General features: G+C 39.4%; 1 pseudogene; it reads right to left on the reverse strand.

The window, feature by feature from the left end:
• Positions 3,914-5,250, reverse strand: part of LOC109329328 — an 8,099-nt pseudogene continuing 6,762 nt past the window's right edge.

Here is a 5,250-nt window from a genome sequence, read left to right on the forward strand (position 1 = left end):
TAGGAAGATATGGTTCGGTTCGTTCACCATTCTCCTAACGTCTTACCTTAAACTATATTTTTACGCTCGGGTAGAAATAGAGTTATTGATAAAACATACATATTTCAATTGTTTGTTTGGAAAATTAATACAGATAAAGTACACATAAATATATAAGGAGTACCAACACAAATATACAAAAAAGATAAGGTAAATAAATTAAGCAACAAAATAAAAATGACCAAGCTTAATTCTAATATCAAACAGCATCTTAAAATAATTGCACACACATACTAAGAAAAATCTTATAACATCGAAATAAAGATAGATTATTCTTAACATCCAAATAAGACAATATCATTAGCAAATAAAGTAGATAAACAATAATTATATACAAAATAAATAAACAAAGTAAAAAGAAATAAAAATAGAAATAAGCAAAAGAAAAAAGAAAAAGAAAGGTAGGGGTCATCTTCCCCACCTGGACCATGAGTCCAGGAACCTTAACATGACATAACCATGCTGGAGAGGGAAATGACATCCCGACGAGAGGATGGCACCACTGTGGTGAGGCAAAGCTGTCCGAAATAGCCAGAACGGAGTCTGCGTGCTATGGTTGGGGTGTCCTCCGAGAACCATGGCGGCTCGCATGAAAGCCATTGCGGTTCTCCACCGTGCATGGGTGTTTCTGCCGGCGTATTTGCTTTGTGCACAAAAGGTTTGCATTATTAAGGCTCCCCTAGGAGCAAGGAGATACCACTAGTAATATTACTTATGGAAGATAGTTCCAAACAATAAATATGACCCCTTTGTTACCTCACCTTCTTTTCTCTCTACTGTTCTTTTTCTTGGTTTCTTACTCTTATCCTCTCTTAATTTTCTTTTGCCAAAAAAACTGCTAAGTATTGGGTGTCTTCGATTATCCCTTGTGTTAGTTAAGTGGGTCTTTAAATAGACCCCTTAAAATTAGGTTCAGGGTTACTGAAAAGTCTTAAGGTAATTTTTACTTAGTCCTGTGAGTGTTTTTAATTGTAACCCAGTCCCTGAACTTCCTTAAAATCTAAAAAAGACCCTAGACGAAATTGGGTATTCATAGCTGCCCCTCTTTACTTGTTACTTATCCGGTAACATTCAAACTGTGGTATGAGTGTTATTGGGGTAAGTAACTAGTAAAGAAAGGGAATACTAATTTCGTTTGGGGAAGCCGCGGAAGAGACAAAGGTCTGGGTCGCGGATTAGAGATATCAAGAGAATTATCTAATCTGGAAAGATCGACTCGACTTGGTTATACGCTGAAGCTTGAGCTCTATCATGCTCCTTATGCGGTGATGATATTGCATTAGAAGCTGGTGATGTAATACTAATTTAGATATCTATGTCTCACAATGATTTTAAAACGGGCTTTGTAATTAAATCAAATGACCCTATAAGGATAGAGGTTTAGGGAAATGGCTAAGAACGCGGGTTGTGTACTGTCGGAACTTGAGAGATCAAAGCACTAGGAATGCAGGTCGGGGTACTACCGGAACCTAGGTTGACAAGTGAACACCGAAGACGCAGGTCGGGGTACTTCCGGAATTCGGAAAGGTAAAGCCAAGAACGTAGGTCAGGAATTTTTACTTAGTCCTGTGAGTGTTTTTAATTGTAACCCAGTCCCTGAACTTCCTTAAAATCTAAAAAAGACCCTGGACGAAATTGGGTATTCATAGCTGCCCCTCTTTACTTGTTACTTATCCGGTAACATTCAAACTGTGGTATGAGTGTTATTGGGGTAAGTAACTAGTAAAGAAAGGGAATACTAATTTCGTTTGGGGAAGCCGCGGAAGAGACAAAGGTCTGGGTCGCGGATTAGAGATATCAAGAGAATTATCTAATCTGGAAAGATCGACTCGACTTGGTTATACGCTGAAGCTTGAGCTCTATCATGCTCCTTATGCGGTGATGATATTGCATTAGAAGCTGGTGATGTAATACTAATTTAGATATCTATGTCTCACAATGATTTTAAATCAGGCTTTGTAATTAAATCAAATGACCCTATAAGGATAGAGGTTTAGGGAAATGGCCAAGAACGCGGGTTGTGTACTGTCGGAACTTGAGAGATCAAAGCACTAAGAATGCAGGTCGGGGTACTACCGGAACCTAGGTTGACAAGTGAACACCGAAGACGCAGGTCGGGGTACTTCCGGAATTCGGGAAGGTAAAGCCAAGAATGCAAGTCGAGATACTGCCGGAACTTGGGACATCAAAGCACTAGGAACAGAGGTCGGGGTACTGCCGGAGCCTAGGTTGATACGAAAACACTGAAGACACAGGTCCGGGTACTGCCGGAATTCGGGAAGGTAAAGTCAAGAACGCAGATCGGGATACTGCCGGAACTTGGGACATCAAAGCACTAGGAACGCAGGTCGGGATACTGTCGGAACCTAGGTTGACAAGAGAACCCATTTTGATGTGTGAGTCTGACAATGCTAATAAATCTAGGTGATTGATTGGTTCAGAAAGTCTTGGTCGACTTTCCTTGAGTATGATTATGCAAGTAAGATATGTGTTTTCAAAGTGTGATTGCTTGGGAGCATGTTGTGCAATGCATGAAATTATTATTGATGCATGAGATATATGTTAAGTGGTGTATGAGTGAATGATAGCATTTATGACATGAGCTATGTGTATGTAAAGCTAATGCATGTTAATTTAATGTTTGAGTCATCATGTGATATGGAAATGTCCCTAGGGGCATCCTTGTCTTTTTAGTATATATTGCCTTATTGCTTTCTTGGCACTATAACACTCGGTCTTTTAGATGACATCTAGATCAGCTCGGGATTGACCCATGAAGTTGCTCATGATTGCATTGGAGTAGAGGATTTCTTTCTAGTTGTTGACGCCATATTATCGTTTCGATAGAAACGAATGTCGTCAAATGCTCTAAGGGTTAGAGTTTCACTTTCATAGTATGGTACAAATTCAATAAATCAATTTCGTATGTAGAATATTTGGAAAGGTGGAATATGCTATGCATGTTATAATGAAATGCATGATCCTATGGTTGGTTGAAGTGGGGCCTATGGGCTTGAGGTGTTCTGCATATCCTTTTGTTGCCCTATATAATGAGCCATGTTAACCTTCAATATACAATTTGACCAATGAGCTTGGAATGAGTCTTCAACAATTCATCAAAATTGCCCGAGTATTTGATTGCTTGATATTTTGCTGACCATACATGAATACTTTCGCTTGCACGAAATCATCCAAAACAATCTGCCTCATTGTCATTCATTAATGACTACCAAAAATTACCCCAGTGTCATGTATGACTTGGGCTAGAGAGGTTTCCCTTTTGTTTGAGTCCGAACTTTTTGAAAGGAATATTCATGCATTGCGCGAACGATTTTATCTTGAAAACAATTGTCCTCTTTTTTTTGTTCCTTTATTTGGAGTCAGTTTGTTTTTTACCCTGATATATGTATTCTGAAGAGATCAATCCTCCACGAGGTCTTTTGGGTTTGTATTGAGGCCTGGCTATGGTTATCAAAGAAGGTTTTAGGCTCAAAACATGTGTTTCCCATCCCCATCTTTCTCCTGTCTCCTTGACCTATTCTCAACTACTTCAAAATTCGAATTTGAAATAGCTGGACAACTACCCTCCCCGAATTATAAATATTGAGGGGTTGTGTTTTTTTTTAGACAAAGATCTCCTTTCATAATATCTGGGCTCAAAGGGGGTAACTAGTGGCATCTCCGTAGTGTTCGGGAAGTTTCAAAGAAGCCTCGTATCATCGGTCTAATCTATCCAGGTCTACATTGGTTGGGTTTTATTTACATCATTCTCCATGCCAGACAACAAATAAAAATGACAGTATATAATGCATCACTAAAACCTTGATTGATAAATATGTTATGTTTCTTCATTACATTTCCAAGGGGAAACTCTCTAGGCATAATAATTTTTCACAGCATCTGAGTTTACTGACAGGTGCAGGTCATTTCCATCTATGTTAGTCAGTATTAAGGCTCCACCAGAGAAAACTTTCTTCACTACATAAGGTCCCTCATAATTCGGAGTCCATTTTCCCCTGTGGTCCTTTTGAATTGGTAAGATCTTCTTCAATACCATGTCTCCTACTTGGAATTGGCGAGGGCAAACTTTCTTCGCATATGCTTTCATTATTCTCCTCTGATAAAGTTGCCCATGGCACACAGCGGCTAACCTTTTCCCTTCAATTAAGTTCAGTTGATCATATCGACTTGGATCCATTCTGCTTCTTCTAATTCTGACTCTACAATAATTCTTAATGATGGAATCTCTACCTCAATAGGAAGGACTGCTTCCATTCCTTATACTAGGGAGTAAGGGGTGGCCCCTGTGGAAGTACGAATGGAAGTACGATATCCATGCAAGGCGAAAGGCGACATTTCATGCCAATCCTTATAAGTAACTACCATCTTTTGGACAATTTTCTTTATATTTTTGTTAGCGGCCTCAACTGCGCCATTCATCTTAGGACGGTAGGGCAAAGATGTATGATGCTTGATCTTGAAATTTTCACATGTTTCACTCATCAGCTTGTTATTCAGGTTAGTGGCATTATCTGTGATGATTTTACTTGGTAGACCATAGCAGCATACCAACTCCTTCTTAATGAACCTAACCACTACCTTTCGGGTAATACTGGCGTATGAAGCCACTTCGACCCATTTAGTAAAATAATCGATGGCCACCAGGATGAAACAATGTTCGTTTGATGCTTTAGGATTGATGGGTCCTATGACATCCATTCCCCACATAGAGAAAGGCCACGGTGCTGATAGAACATTCAATGGATTTGGGGGTGCATTGATATTGTCAGCATAAATCTGACATTTGTGGCATTTCCTTACATGGTTACAGCAATCAGTCTCCATCGTTAACCAGTAATATCTTGTCCTTAATATCATCCTAGCCATGGCATGTCCATTTGCATGGGTCCCAAACGAGCCCTCATGTACATAGGTAAGGATTGCTTTTGCCTCTTTCGGTTCGACACATCTAAGGAGTACCATGTCATGATTCCTTTTGTAAAGCACTTCTTCGTTTAGGAAGAAATTCATGGCCAATCTTCTTAAGGTCCTTTTATCATTCTCCGAGGAACCTGGAGGGTATTCTTTTTTCTTGATGTATTCTTTTATATCATGGTACCAAGGTTTGCCATCTTCTTCTACTTATATCGCATTGCAATAAGTTGGTTGACTTCTACTTCCTATACTGATGAGTGGTTGGTCATTTCCGCT

Source organism: Lupinus angustifolius, chromosome LG16 (assembly GCF_001865875.1).
Source record: "Lupinus angustifolius cultivar Tanjil chromosome LG16, LupAngTanjil_v1.0, whole genome shotgun sequence".
Classification (NCBI taxonomy): Eukaryota; Viridiplantae; Streptophyta; class Magnoliopsida; order Fabales; family Fabaceae; genus Lupinus; species Lupinus angustifolius.